Genomic DNA, 15000 nt, shown 5'->3' with positions numbered 1-15000 from the left:
CGTTTGTGAGGCGAAAACGGAGCCAACATACGAAGCAGAAAAAATAATATCAACGACAATAAAATCATGATGATAAACAATTACAATAACAATAATGATAATAATAATAATAATAATAATAATAATAATAATAATAACAATAATAATAATAATACAAAAAGCAAAATAAATTAATAAAACATATCAATGAAAAAAGAAAGAAAAAATCCACAGCAACAGTGGAAAACAACAGGTACTCAAGACACCCGAAACTGAAAAATACATAACTAAAATGCTGTAAATAACAAATATATATCACCCCTTACCTCCAATAAGGCATTTGGAAGCCTCTTTCAAGTCAACATATAAAAACCAAGAAGGCAAATAAGTCAGCAATCACGAATAAACAAACAAACGTCACAGTGTCCTAGATACGGTTTCGGTCGCAAGCTGAGGTTAAAACCTTCTTATACTCGTAGGTTTAGTCTCGGACCATCGGTGCCTGCTATGAAGATCTTACTTTCACAAAGCTACTGACGCTCGCGACACAAGCAAATTTCCAGTCCTGGATCCTCTATCCCACATATGTATAAATACACATACAAAATTACCACATAAAAAATAAACTAGAAGACACTAAGCACTTTTGTGTATTGCATCCTTAGACAGAGTAACAACGACAGAGGATACTGGAATTGGTATTTCGCCCTTTTAATTCCGGAAGCCCAGCTAGAATTAGCCGATTATATTGATCACCGGTCCGCCCACTCTTGGTAAATACTGTCTCTATAAGGTCCCCAGACCTCATCTAAAAGGTATTGCTAGATTGGAAAGAGTCCAGCTGCTAGTCACACAAATCATACCACATATAAGAAACAGAGAACAGCTTTAGAAATCTAAACCTATTTTCTCTTCCTAAAAAGAGAGAGATGATACATAGAGAGAGGACGGTACTACATCCCTTCAATCTTTGAAAGGACAAGAGAAAATGGCCTTGAACAGTCAGGATGTAGACTTATTCTTAAAGTAGGTAAATAATTTCGCCAACCGCGCATCCTCAATGAATGAAATAAGCTAACAACCAAGGCAATTGAGTGTAACAGAATTGGAAGATTTAAACTCCACTTGGATAAACACCTGCGTAAGTTCTCCTCCTGTCGGCATCCTTTATTGCTGAAACTCGTTATAAGAGTTGTGGTTATACACCCACATAAGACACGTTAATACACAAAATGGAGATACGTTAATTAACGTTCACTTTATGAAAACCTATACAATGAACGGTACTGATGCTGCTATGCTAGAACTGTACTTTTGCTTATAGAACTGCAAACACCCAACGATGTCTCACGATGCAGGGTGCCTAAAGCGCGGTTCGTACGAGCAATGTTTCGGCGCCAAGTTCCTGTGTTCTCGGCAGCTTTATCTTGATTTGTTCGTGTGAACCGTGGTTCACACAAGCAAATCGAGAGAAAGCTGCCGAGCAAATGGGAACTTGGTGCCGAAACACTGCTCGTGTGAACAGCGCTTTACATTATGAATGAATATGCACATTTTTCTTACTCGCCCGAACAGATACTCTAGGCTCTAGCGATCACCAAGAAATAAGATTTAATATTATGTGGGAAGAGTTAAATAGTACGAATAACGTTCTAGTACCGGACTTCAGGAGAGCAAATCTTGATAAGATGAAAGTATTTTTGATATTTGGTTACTTACGAGACCAACCCAGGGAGCTGTGACGGGGTAAGATACACGGTCAGTCCGGACGTCATTAGCGCAGTCAGGTGTCGGGTCACGGAGGGTAATATGTGTAACTTAGGTCAGGTCACTTACAAGCACGAGGTCAACAGCACGGTCAGCGATTCTGGATGAAATGTACAGTAATTTAACGATTTTGGATGAAATATACAGATTTAATTCTATATGCACAAAATAATTTTATTTCCCTGAAGTCAATACGGAAGAATAATAATATTCCCAAATGGATGACGGACTGGCTGAAATATGATATTGGAATGAAAAGAGGACATTATGTAAGAATAAAAAACGGGGAAACACACCTTAGATCCAAATTTAACAATTTGGCAAGACTGGTTAAAAAGAACAGGCGCACAGCGAAACGTAACTATGAAATAAAGATTGCCAGGCAAACGAGATCCAACTCGAAGGGCTTCTTTCATCTCAAAAAAAAAAAAAAAAAAAAAAGGAAAGAACAGGCTCAATTAAAAACGACGAAGATGTCATGACAGAATCAGAGGAAAAAAATGAGTTAGACGTTAAACAAATATTTTCTATCGGTCTTTACTAAGAAGTAAGATAAGGTACCTGACTGCGATCCGATTTTCAGTGGGGGGTGAAGAAAATAGACTATCTAAAATCAGCATTAGTAAGGTAGAAATAGTCAAACAGATTAAAAGACTTAAAGCTATAAAATCCCTGGGTCCAGACGAAAATTTTCCGAGAGTGCTTAAGGAGTGAAATTTTGAAATCTGCGATGGGGGCAGGCAAACGTTACGTTGTTCCTATTTTCAAAAAGGGAGATATATCGTCTATATGCAACTACAGGCCAATCAGTTTGACATCAGTTATAGGTAAAATGCTTAAATCAATAATAGTTAACAGACTCAGAGATCACATAGAGAGAAATAATTTGATTAGTGACTCACAGCATTGTTTCTCCAAGGGTAAGTCATGTGTGACTAATCTTCTATCTTTTTAAACTAACGTATATACGGCGTCAGATAACAATGATATTTACGATTTTATTTACCTTGTCTTTAGTAAAGCATTCGACAAGGTACCCCGCCAGAGACCACTAAATAAAACCAAAGCCCATGGCATAGGAGGAAGAAGTGTTATAATGGATTAGAACTTGGGTCAGTGACAGAAAACAGCAGGTCACCATAAATTGTGTAAATATCAAACGGGGGAGTGTTTTTAGTGGAGTTCCCCAAGGCTCGGTTTTGGGTCCCTTATTGTTCATTATGTACATAAACGACTTGGACAATGGAATTAATAGTGATGTTATTAAGTTGGCGGCCGACATTAAAATAGGACGCCTAATTAGGTCAGGAGACGAGGCCGAGATTCTGCAGGATCTCAACAAATTATTTTAATGGTCGGTGAAATGGCAAATGGACCTCAATATCTCAAAGTGCAGCGTGTTAAACGTAGGGCTACACAACCGCGAAAACACGTTTTTAGAGAAACTGAGTGCGAGAAAGACTAAGAGTTCAAGTGAATCCTGACCTTAAATCCAGGAAACATTGCAATAGCGCCAGGAATAGAGCTAATAGAGCATTCGGTTTCATTGTTAGGACGGTTAAAAATAGAAGTGCAGAGGTAATTAGCAAACTCTAGCGTTAGTTAGACCCATCCTTGATTATGCGGCACAGTTTTTGTCTCCGTCCTACAGAATGGACATCAATTCACTATACTCGCTGCATCGAAAACTGGCCGTTAGGGCGGAGCACGGGGATTCCCCCTGTGATGCCACATATAATTATTTTATGATTTTATTTCATTTTAAATTCTATTTTATAATTTTATAATGTTGCCACATATAATTATATTATAATTTTTGTCACACACCACCACTGAGGTAAAAATCAAAGCAATGTTTTCTATACAAAGGTTTCGTTTCCTCGAGTCGTGGACATGGTATATGAGCGGAAGAGAGCTACATTGCCACTCCATCCCTTCTCTGGCCACGCCCCCACACTGCATTCAGAAAGCATTGCATCCACACGCACGTTCTCGCCATGGATAAATGCATTATATATACATATATACATATATATACATACATATATATATATATATGCATATATATCTTACTTCTTACTTCAGCTCCCAGTAGTAGGCGTTATGCCTGTCAGTGGTCCCAGCATGTTCCTCCATTTGGCTCTATCATGGAAGGCCCCTTCCTCCCTCAGAGTTTCGATGTTGGGCAAGTCATGTCTGCTGAGGGCTTCTTCAACATTTTCTTTCCATCTCTTTCTCGGTCTTCCTCTTGGCCTTCTTCCATCCGGCTTCCACTCCCAGCATCCCCTTGCAATTCTTTCTTCATCCATTCTTTCTAAATGTCCTAACCATCTTAACTGGGCAGCATCTATTTTGCTTAGCATGGAACAGACGCCAATGCTTTTCCTTATGTCTTCATTTTTTAATTTATCTCTCCTCGTCTTTCCAACTATGGCTCTTAATTGTCTCATTTCCGCTGCCTGAATCCTGCTTATGTCTACTTTTGTCATTACCCAACTTTCTGAGCCGTATGTTAGGGTAGGAGACAAGACAGTATTGAAAATAATTCTTTTCACTTCTAAAGGTACATGTTTCTCTTTTATTATTGGCCAGAGAGCTCTAACATTTGCACTAAATTTATTAATTCTTTCTGAAATATCTCTCGTATTTCCACCCTCCTTAGTGACTACGCTTCCAAGATATTTGAAGATGTTTGTATTATTTACCATCTTATTTCCTATGGTGATGCTAAACTCGTGTTCCTCTCTTCTGCTAACGGTCAGTATCTCTGTCTTTTCTACATTCATTTTCATGCCTTTCCTTATAAAGCACTCATTCCACCTTTTTATGTCTTCTTCGATCTCTTCCCTATCTGTGCTCCATTCAGCTATATCATCTGCATAAGCCATTATTCTGTTCTTATAATTTTCTTCTTTACCTTCTTTAAAATCCTCTATTACAGTTTCCATATATGCTATAAAAAGCAGAGGGGATAACATACTTCCTTGTTTAACCCCTGTTTCTACAGGGAATCACTTTTCTGCCCCCATTTGATGTTCTAACACTGCATACACAGGGGTAATACAAACTTTTTATAGCTTTCTTTAGATGTCCCTTGATACCATACCTCTCCTCTATACATCTCCATACCTTTTCGCGAGGTATTGAATCAAAAGCTTTCTGTAAATCAATGAAAGCGATGTATAGGCTTTGGTTATATTCCCATGCCTTTTCTATTACCATCCTTAGTCCAAAAGTTAAATCCGTTACTGATCTATTACTTCTATAACCATGCTGCTCTTCTCCTAATGAAGGTTCTACTAGGTCTCTTACTCTTCTCTCAATTATTCTCTCATATAGCTTTGTGATGTGGGGTATTAGGGAAATCCCTCTATAGTTGTTACAATTTCCAGCATCACCCTTACCTTTGAAAATTGGGACTATTAGGGTTTTACCCCACTCCTCTGGTATTCTTCCTTCTCTATAGATCTTATTTATGAGCTTCAATATATTTTGCTGTACTACATTTCCTCCTTCCTTTATTAGCTCTATTGATATTTCATCTACTCCTGGTGTTTTGGAATTCTTCATTTCTCTCAATGCCCATTCAATTTCTTTTTGTGTGATTTCATCATGTTCTCCATCTAAATCTTCCTCCGCCTCTTGCCATTGTTCCTCATTTCTTGCATTTAGGAGCTCCTGGAAGTATTCTGTCCATCTGTTGTCTATCTCATCCTGATCTGTAAGAACATTCCCCTCTAGGTCTTTAATGTTATATTGTTTTGCCTTGCTTTTTCTATATGACTTTGCTATACCATATAGTAACTTTTTCCCTTTCTGCAAATCCTCTGTCAATCTCTCTCCCAGTTCTTTCCATGTCTCTGTCTTTGCTCGATATTTTGCAAGATTTGTTTCTTTCATTGCCAGTACATATTCTGCTCGGCTTTCCGGTGTTCGTCTTCTTAGCCACTTTCTTAACTTTAAAGTTTTGTTTTTTACTGCCTGTTTGACCTCCTCATTCCACCAAGGTGTGTGTCTTCTCCTATTTCCTCCGATCTATTCTACCCCTAAAGTTTCTTCTGCTACTTCACTGATTGCTTCTTTCAAAATGTTCCATCTTTCTTTTTCCTCATCATTTTGCTTCTCTAATTTTTGTGTGAGTTTAGTTTTATAATCATTCTTTTTATCTTCCTCTTGCAAACTTTTTGTTTTAAATATTTTTCTTTTTCTACATTGCCGTGGTTTTACCTTACCAATCTTAAGATCAGCCACCAGTAACCTGTGATCTGAATCTAAACTCACTCCTGGTATTACCTTTATATTGGTGAATATTCTTCTGTCTGAACATATTATGTAATCGATAATTGATTTTTGATCAAACTGTCCTGTATTTTGATTCCATCTATATCTAGTGAATTTATGTTCCTCTTTATGTTGATAAAAGCCATTCATTATTTTCAAACCGTTCCTCATGCAGTAATCTATCAGTTTTTCTCCTTCTGAGTTTCTCGTCCCTTCGCCAACTGTCCCTATTATACTTTCTATTCCTTCTCTTTCCTTTCCTACTCTAGCATTAAAATCACCAATCAAAAGTCCTATATCGCCATCTAGAATCTCATATTCTTCCTCTAAAAGATCCAGGAAATTTTCTTTTTCTTCTTCAGGACATCCCTGTTGTGGTGCATACACTTGATATATATTGTACTTTCTTCCTTTTATTCGTATTGTACACTTCATTAATCTTTCATTGATCAATTTCACCTCTTGAATATACTGCGTCAGTCTTGGTCCCACTATCATAGCTACCCCGTGCCTTCTCCCTCTCTCTTCTGATCTACAGTATATTAAGGTATATCTCCCTCCGAGGTCTCTTCCTTCATCTTTTCCCCAATGTCTTGTCTCTGCCATTCCTATAATGTCTATCTTTCTTTCATTCATCATCTCCAAGATTTCTTCCTCTTTGTCTCTATATGTTGCGATGTTAATAGTTGCAAGCCTTACTTTGTGGAGTGTCTTGTGCGAATTTCCTTTACGTTTCCGATTTCGTTTACCAAAGCGTCGTCTGGATTCCGAGGCTGGTCGTGGAGTTTCACGAGCAGACTTTTTACACTACCGGCTAGCTAGGCCTGTCGTAGCAACCCTCCTCCTTTCTCATCCGGGCTTGGGAGAGAGAGAGAGAGAGAGAGAGGGAGAGCGGGCGGGTGGGTGGGCGAGCCGTGCGGGCCGTGTTATCTGTGGAGATGTGGCAACACCGGGAAATTCCCTAACACCGCCTTAGCGGCCACTTCTCGTTGCGTCTACTATAGAATCAGTGCAGAAGAGAATGACCAAAATGATACATGGGCTTAGAAATTTACATTACGAAGAGAAGCTTAGGCACCTTAACTTACAATCTATGCGGGGTGATCCAATAGAGGTGTTCAAGTGGATCAAAGAGTTTAACAAGGGTGACACAAACAAGGTCATCATATTAAGACAACAGGGCATGATTCGCAGTGATGGATTTAAATTGGACAAATTTAGATTTATGAAGGTAATAGATGAGAATTTGTTTATTAATAGGGTGGTAAACGAATGGAATAGACTTAGTAACCATGTAGTGAGCGCTGAAACTATCGGTTGTTTTAAGAAACTGTTAGACAACTTTATGGATGGGGATGACAGGTGGTAATGGACATGGAACTGCCTAGTGTAGGCCTTATGGCCTCTTGCAGTCTCCTCCATTCTTATGTTCTTATGAGGAGAGATTAGTAAGGTCTTTCACCCAGCTCCCAGGCTCTCAGCCAACAAGATCTCCACTAGGGCCGGGCAACAAGACCTTTAGAGGTTTGAACACAGAAAAGACGATGAGGTTTCCGCATATATGTAACTGAAAACAATACTAACCCTCCTATACTATAATAACATTAAAGCAGTCTTTTATCATTATTAGTGTAGATTTTCCTGTATATGTTTTCCTTTGTTGTATTTGAGGGTCTGGTTCAGCTGCAAGCTTCGCATCGCCACGGTCCACCCAGGTTTCTTTCCCTTTGCTGCACAGCCGTCGTACACAGTCACACACTTTCTTTACAGGTTGCATAGACCTGACAATACGCAAACGTAACATATCTGGGGATGGAGTTCGAGAAGGCGATCGATTTCCTCCGCCATAATACGCTGAGGTCGTGGGCCACCCAAGAATAATAACAATAACAAGAGCAGGCAGCAACAACAACAAAACCCACCGTGCCACTCCCCTTAACCCCTCCACACACGCACAGTTCTTTAACCATATTACCCTGGGATGTTGTCAGCATACAATGACAATATCTTATAGTTATATGACAAAGATCTATCTCCCAAGGCCTAATCCCTCACCTCCTGAAAGATAATAACATTCCATCTCACTCACCCTCTTTCTCTTTTCCCCCTTCTAGTAGCCCTCACCATCTTGCTCTTGCCCAGTTCCTGTAGGACGTACACTGGGGTCCGCTGGCCACACTTGCACCACTGTGGTGAGTCCTCCCCTTTGTGAACCCGCTGCTATTGTTGTTGCCTCTACTCCCCCCCCCCACTTGTTTGTTTGTTTGCATCCCGGCTGACTCGTCACGACCTTTGTGTTCTATTTGCGCTCTGTGGTGTGAGCACCATGTGCTCGCCCTGTGTTGGCTATTACTTCATTAACCTGTTTTTGTTTTGGTCTTCTCTGGCATTCCCCGTTTTGTTGCTTCGGTGTCTCGGTCATGGATGCTTTGTCTGATGTAATGATAAGAGCGCCCACCTCTATTGTTGTCAGTTTTCTTCAATCTGCGATAATGTGTATATGTATATATATATATATATATATATATATATATATATACTGTATATATATATATATATATACGTACAAACACACACACACACACAAACGCACGCGCGCGCACACACACACATATGCACTAACTCCTCACGCATGTCAAAATCAGCGAAGCTCAGGACAAAACGCTCTGTAAATACCATTAATGTTTACATTGTTTACATCTCTAACCACACCTCCACCTCGACGCTCTCCCCCAAACTCTCTGGAACCTATCGTATCTTTGGACACTAGTCAAAGAACAAAGTTAAAGCACTCAGTTTGCACGATCTTACAGAGACTATCTTGCATAAAGACCATATCAAAATTGTGCCCCGCGGCCTCGACACAGAGACCGTTCCTTACCAGAGTCACACTATTCCTGCAATGGAAGACCATCAACAATCCTCTCAACCAAAACCTCTAGTTCCCCTTCCCCGCTATAATCTTAAAAAGCGAGGAACTAGTTCATAGAATGTATATTCTTGCCTAGGTGAATAGAAACAATGTCTACTTTCCGCATGTTCAAACTATTAAGCCTATTCCCTTAGTCATGAATGTTTTACAGTTACCACTATTCCTACACCATTTTGTAAATATGTCTTCATGCTCAGGTCCTGCAACAGGTCTGGCTTGCCTTGTGTTTTGTTTTCTTTTTATCTCCGTAGCACTAATGTCACTGGGGTCAGTGATAGATAGCGAACCGAGCCATGTTATCATCTCTATACTCAACGTAGCTGTGTCTCCTTTCGATGACTTGCGTACACACGCGCGCAAGGACACATATGCTACAAGATGGTAGTTTCGACGAAGCCTAAAATCTCCCTAGAGACATCCATTGCTCAGTGATCATGCTCGCCGACTTTTCTTGACAGCGCCCGTTTGACAACAATAGATTCTCGGCATCTCGGGTCAAGCTCTCTACCTTGAACAATGGCCTCCGCTGTATCTCGGGTCAAGCCCTCTACCTTGAACAATGTCCCCAGCTGCGCCTCGGGTTAGCACCTGCACGCTATCGGCCAACGTCTAAACCGACGCGAACAAACCTTCCAAAATTTCCTTCGACTGATATAGCAACAGCCTCCTTATTTCATGACTGGCAACCTATGTAAAGATGTGCAGAGAATATGTTTCTGGCAACCCTCCGAGCCTTGCTGGGGGGCTTGTTGTGCATTTTGTAGTTAGAACTTAACTTGGAGAATTAAAGCCAAGAACTCCGACTGAGTTTCTTTTACCACGAATTCCAAATGCAGTGCACCACAACCTACACACACACACACACACACACACACACACACACACACACACACACACACACACATATATCATAGTGTTTCCGGGCTCGGTGCTCTTTGAGATTTGACAGGGGGAAGATTACGTTTCTGGAACTCCGGCTTTGTTTTCGATTTTACGTAAATTCTGGTTTGGTGTCTGTGCTGCCGGCTATGAGTAGTGGACGTGGAATCGACCGTGACAGAATTGCTGCTATAGTGGCCTTGTGGCAGGGTATTCTGTGAAGGAAAATCTCTGAAAATACAGGAGCTACAGTGCGTTCAGTGCAATGCTGATTGTTACGTTTCCAGGATAGTGGGGAGAGCAGTGTTGCACTGTGCGATGAGATACACCGCCTAATAACCTTGGGTTTTCCTGCTGAATTTGTTTAGCAATTTTACAAGGAGACTTGTCTATCTCACTTTTAATAACATTTAAATTGCGTGGTGCCATTTTCCTGGGTCTACCATAGCGCTGACGTAGGGTAGGTAGTGAGCTCCCCCCCCCCGCGTCCTTGAAACGTAACAACCAGTGTTGCACTGATCGCATTGTAACTCATGTATTTTCATACACTTCCTTCACAGAATGCCCTGCCTTAAACAGGGCCTCTATAGCAGCAATCTTGTGACGTTCGATTTCACGTCCACTACCCATAGCCGGCAACACAGACGCTAAACCAGAATTTACGTAAAATCGAAGGCAAAGCGCGGGGCTCCAGAAACGTAATCCTCCCCCTGTCGAATTATGTGTGTGTGTGTGTGTGTGTGTGTGTGTGTGTGTGTGTGTGTGTGTGTGTGTGTGTGTGTGTGTGTGTGTGTGTGATTTACCATGGTCTATGAATCACGTGTTGAACTCATGATCGACAGCTATTTCACTTCCGGAAGAGAGCTCATGGATGACCAACCAATGAGTAATGTTGTGACCTTACATGCACACCCACCCAACTCCCCGCCCACGAGAGTTGGAGTAATAATCCGCAGCGCAGCGGTACTGAAATTATTTAAGCCCTGGGCGGGATTCGAACCCGGACCTCCGTAATGGCAGCCGGAAACTACCAATTGCGCCACGTGTGTGTGTGTGTGTGTGTGTGTGTGTGTGTGCGCGCGTCACGTGTAAGTTACAGTAATAACCATTAATTCGCGACATATATACACTCTGAGCCCTCATCATGAAAAGTAATATCAATCGATCACGAGATCAACACGTGATCCAAGACCAAGGTGAACCATGCACACAGCTCTTACTACCCAAATGTTCACCACGAGGCATAGTGGGCAAGAAGGGGCAACGTTTAAGGATCCGCGAAAGGAAGGGTTGGCCGTGACGATGGGGATTTCCTCCGAGAGTTGTATGGCGGTCGGGTTCTTAAGCCCTTCAGAAAGCCAGTTTACTGAGCCGTAAATCTGTCGAGTTGTGGGGGACAACACCCAGTCACAGACACCACTTCCTTTCGCCCCCTAACGGTAGCACTTCTATCGCAATACAATGAAAAGTCTTCATACCATTCATCAACATCACTAGAAACGTTAACTTTTATAAAATGGCCTACAGGCAGGAAGGCTGAGAGTTGAAGAGCCATCCACTTCGTATAGGGCTAACACTACGTTGTTTCTTTCTTTTTTAATAATTGACGGTAAGCCATAGGAACAACTCATGATCCCGATAACGGTAGATGAAATACAAATACATTTATTTTGTAGCTCCATCACAGATACGATGAGTCATCAGCTGTTCCAAAGTCAACTCCTGACACCACAACTCCGTTGAGCGTTGGGCCCAGCTAAAGACGGTGGTGGCGGGCCAATTCGAGCTGCCTGGTGGGGTTATGTCACCACTTTTGTTGTGCCACACACAGGGCGGAGGAATGAGGAGGAGGAGGAGGAGGAGGAAGAATGATACGAGGGTGGAAGATAAACATTAGAATATGAGGATAAATAGGGTTCAAAGGTACAAGGAGGAACTGGTTAAGAATGAATATAAAGATAGAAGTAACGCTGGGGAAGAAAAGGAGGTCGATGATGGTCGGGGATGGAGAGGAAGAAGAGGGGCAAGGTGAAGACGGCGTTGCATCAAACACCCCTTCCCTCCAATACATTCATATACATATACCAACGGTTTTTTCCCCCTTACACGGGAGGTAGCCAAAAAGAAAAAGGCATAGAAACCATTCCCACCCTCTAATGGGAAATAAAAATAAAACTGAATTGAGATGGGGCCGTATGATGATGGTAACAATAATAATAACGATGATGATGATAATGATGACGATAACGATTATGATAATAATAATAATAATAGTAATAATAATAATAATAATAATAATAATAATAACAATAGTAATGATGATGATGATGATGATGGTGATTTAAATAACAACAATAATAAACTGAACAGAATATAAATGATATAAGAAAAACGTACCATGACTGATCTTCCTCCATCGCTTGTTACATAAACGCCTCCCACTGTTTCGTCCGACCTGCAGTGGCAGCGTTCGTGCCTACGGTCGGAGTCTTGGCGTGTTGTTTCCCGGCGGCCGACGAAATGGGTCATAAAAAGGTGGGAGGAAGGGAGGGGAGAGGAAGGGGAGGGTCGTAGGCATCCTTGCTCATGGAGTCAACATCAGAATTCTGGGTATTACGTGACGACTCTGATGGAAAGTTATTATGGCTATAATCTTACGCGGGTGGAGGAAGAGGAAAGGGAAGAGAAGGAAATTGAGGAGGAGGAAGACTTCTGTTTGGTACACACGGAGACAGTAAACAAGTGTTTGTGTTTTTTCTATGTCGTATAATGTCGCATTACAAATCTGAAACACGTCTGAGCAGTTCAAAACGTACAACGTGGCCAACTCAAATCTATTGTTTATGTAATACTTGTCCGAACACTGGCCCAACACTTGGCACAGCATGCATATGATGTAAGACCCTCGCCACGGTGCACATTACACAGGCCGCAATAACATTCCCTCCGTGGTTTGCTGTCCGCATGAGGGTGGTGATTGCATAAGATGCACCCAATACCAGTGACCTTGGTGACACCCCCCACAGACCAGCCGCTCAACATTATCTCATTAATGGCGACTAATCTCCTCACAAGGAAAAATGCTACGAACTTTTGCCTTTGACCAGCTTTCCTTCTAGCTGTCTCCCAAAATCACTTCTATCCATATGAATATAAAACGCTGTTTATCGCCAAGAAATTACTAAGTACAATAGTGGCTCATTGTAAGTATATACATATACACAGTCCATTCCTAGGAAGTGGCTGAATCTCTTATTATCTTACGTCGTCTCTCCGTACTTAGCCTTATTTGATCACCTTTTAAACACCCAAGGGAAATTTGTGACGGTATTTTTGTCCACCGCTAGTGAGTGTTACTAGTAACCTTAATGCGTTGTAAGGTTCGTTGAGCACCTTAAAAATGGGGCGGACTTTGCGGTGTCTGAAATCTATGGCTGCTTCTCCAGTTCATCCTAAATGGTCCACTACAGGACCTGTTTGTCCCTTAGGGATACTTGAGTGGAAAAATAATCTCTGCATGAGCTGTCAACTTAACCAGACACCGCTAAGATTAACAGACAAACGGCCACGCGGACACCGATCCATCCGACCCTTCTATAGACAGGCGTGTAATAAACATATTCTCGATGATTGATGCCAACGCGCACAAACACACACACTTATTTCTGTACATCTTTCTCTCTATTCAAAGACTTGTAAATTTCATTTTTGTTATTGCCGAGCGATTTTATTTTCCTGAGGAGAAATTCAAGGAGCTTAGGAAATATCGAATAGCTTTTCCACTGTCGACATTTATAATTTCTATATTGGTTGCCACCAGACTATTTAGCTCAGTGGGATTTCCAGAGGTCAAAGGACTGAATATAACTAACCCAGTATGCGTACAGTCGAAGTTTCTTAAAAAGACATGAATGAATTCTCCAATCTGCCCATAGGAATTTAACGAACAAGATCAGTTGAATGACGTCGTGCTGAAAATATCAATTCTTTTTTATAATTAATTCTTACAACAACTGAACATGTTTCTTGATTCTGGATCCCCTAAAGAAGGTCAACTCAAGGCCCGCATTCTAGAGTTGGAACACACACAGACTGGAAACAGAACATTCGGACCAAGCTAGGTAGTACAGCGAGATCACAGTGTACGATTTACCCAATTCGATTTCGCGACGAGTAGAAATCCTGCTTCACAGACTGCACCTCGAGGTCCGCGGTGTCAACATTGTCACGCCCCAAACGCTGACCTACGCCAATACCTGTGCAGTTGCACTAGAGCTGTGTTCCTCAGGATGTTCCAAAGCATAACACCCGAGGGTCTTTTTGCGTAGCGTGGTGAGTGAAAAACGTGGTCACTTTCAATACATAAATTTATTGAATAAGTTGTTAAGTTCACAATTGACACCACCAAACTTTGTATCAACTCAATCAAATACCTGCCCAGACTAGGCTACAAAATGCATTTCTCGTCTCATCTGGCCTTATAGCCTCTAGCGAAAACGTCCCAGACTAAATTTATATTTTATGTATTTTCATATCCAATTAATTATTATTGATTTCTGTCTGACTCTATGTATTCTACCTGATGATAACCCTTTTTATTTATTCTCTATAATTACAATTTATTTACTCCTACATGAACTAGCATCAATTATGGCTGAAAATAATTATTTCCGTCCCTACCTTTTCAATTCCTTTTTCATATTTTGTTTTGGTTTGACTCGTCCTCAGTTCTAAATCGTGATTTTCTTAGTGAGACTTGCTATATCTAGACTTTTGACTTCGCGGTCTGCCAGTATATGATATGACTCCAAAACACGTTTCTCGTTTCGCCTGGCCTTTCGCCATCTGGCGATAGAGTCCCAAACTAAATATAAAGTTGGCATCTTTTTATAACCAATTATTATTAATTTCTGCCTGACTGCGTTTTACCATTCTACAACTCTTTTCATCAATTATCTACCATTTATTATCTATTCACTCCAACATGGATTAACATCAATTATAGCTAAAATAATTATTTCTCTCCCTGCTCTTTTCAATTCTCTTCTTGCATAACTTGTTTTGATTTGACTCACCATCAGAATTCTGAATCGTGATTTCCTAGGTGGCACTTGCTATATTTAGACTTTTGACAACGCGGTCTGGCAGCATGTAGTATAAGA

General features: G+C 41.0%; 1 protein-coding gene across 3 annotated transcripts in view; it reads right to left on the bottom strand.

Annotated features, from left to right (window-relative positions):
* Positions 1-15000, bottom strand: part of Dip-C (dipeptidase C) — a 662859-nt gene that overhangs the window by 439135 nt on the left and 208724 nt on the right. The window contains exon 1 of one of the 3 annotated variants that reach the window (XM_076208368.1): positions 1699-1729. The exons of the other annotated variants lie outside the window; for them this stretch is intronic. The gene's annotated coding sequence lies outside the window, so the exon portion shown is untranslated. Of the gene's footprint in view, positions 1-1698; positions 1730-15000 lie in introns of those variants that run through there. 3 annotated transcript variants of the gene reach the window in all.

This window comes from Oratosquilla oratoria, chromosome 25, assembly GCF_046742065.1.
Source record: "Oratosquilla oratoria isolate Oo_2021 chromosome 25, ASM4674206v1, whole genome shotgun sequence".
NCBI lineage: Eukaryota > Metazoa > Arthropoda > Malacostraca > Stomatopoda > Squillidae > Oratosquilla > Oratosquilla oratoria.
The sequence above is the reverse complement of the archived record's forward strand: the minus strand, read 5'-3'. Positions and strand labels throughout refer to the sequence as shown.